Here is an 857-nt window from a genome sequence, read left to right as displayed (position 1 = left end):
TTCTATTGCCATATTTTTTAAATCTTGATGCAACTTATTTTACATAAGTCACAAAATAATCTGGGGTATAAACAAACGGCTTACGTAATAAGGACATAAATTTGCTTTTTTTTGGTCTCCAGTGAGCTCCTCTGCAAAGGACTGGATTTCTCTTCTACGTCCTAACACTCAAAATTCCAGTGGTGCAATGAGATAAAAAGATGTCACTCAAAAGTTCTCCTCATACAGGACAAGTTACGCATTGATTCGTAGGTTTAACACAAATTACTAACAACAGCCATAACTAAATTATTTATTGTGCGACAATAACTCGACTTCGTTTGTCAACTCTAACTGTGAAATAATAAATAAGCGATCAAGCTAACAAGCTAGTCGGGTAACATAGTGCATCTTCCACACGCCAGCTGCAACCGACCACAGACGTCAGCTATGGTTTTACTGGCCAGCCAACGGTCTGTTATCCCTTGGATCGTTTAAGCGCTTATATCACATACCTCAGTCAATTACACCACCAAAGGCAGCTTCACGTATCACATTCTTGAGAAGACACGGGATTTGCAATAAATGATAATGTTAGCAATCTAACTGGGTTAACCACTTACCGAAACAGGCTAACAGTTGGATGTGAGAGGTTCCCGAAATTTTTCCTCAGTGTTCTGTTTGGTTAGGTCGTTTCACAGCTTTGGAAAAGCTCGCATTGTTAGAAAATTGCCTTATTCATCAAACCAGTGCTAAACACAACCTATTCTGTGCATATCTGCACAACAGTTTTCCAGCTAGCGGTTTCAGGAAGATATCATTGTTCGAAAAGCGGAAAGAACTCGTTCGGATTCGGAGGAGTCGTCGCGGTCTTCTTC

The 857-nt window shown here is 40.1% G+C and overlaps 1 protein-coding gene across 1 annotated transcript in view; it reads right to left on the bottom strand.

The window, feature by feature from the left end:
• Positions 1–857, bottom strand: part of mvb12ba (multivesicular body subunit 12Ba) — a 34,153-nt gene extending 33,296 nt beyond the window's left edge. The window contains exon 1 of the mRNA XM_005751934.1: positions 603–857. The gene's annotated coding sequence lies outside the window, so the exon portion shown is untranslated. The remainder of the gene's footprint in view (positions 1–602) is intronic.

The sequence above is a fragment of the Pundamilia nyererei genome, unplaced genomic scaffold, assembly GCF_000239375.1.
Source record: "Pundamilia nyererei isolate P.nyererei 1_Seehausen unplaced genomic scaffold, PunNye1.0 scaffold00335, whole genome shotgun sequence".
In the NCBI taxonomy this organism is placed as follows: Eukaryota; Metazoa; Chordata; class Actinopteri; order Cichliformes; family Cichlidae; genus Pundamilia; species Pundamilia nyererei.
The sequence above is the reverse complement of the archived record's forward strand: the minus strand, read 5'-3'. Positions and strand labels throughout refer to the sequence as shown.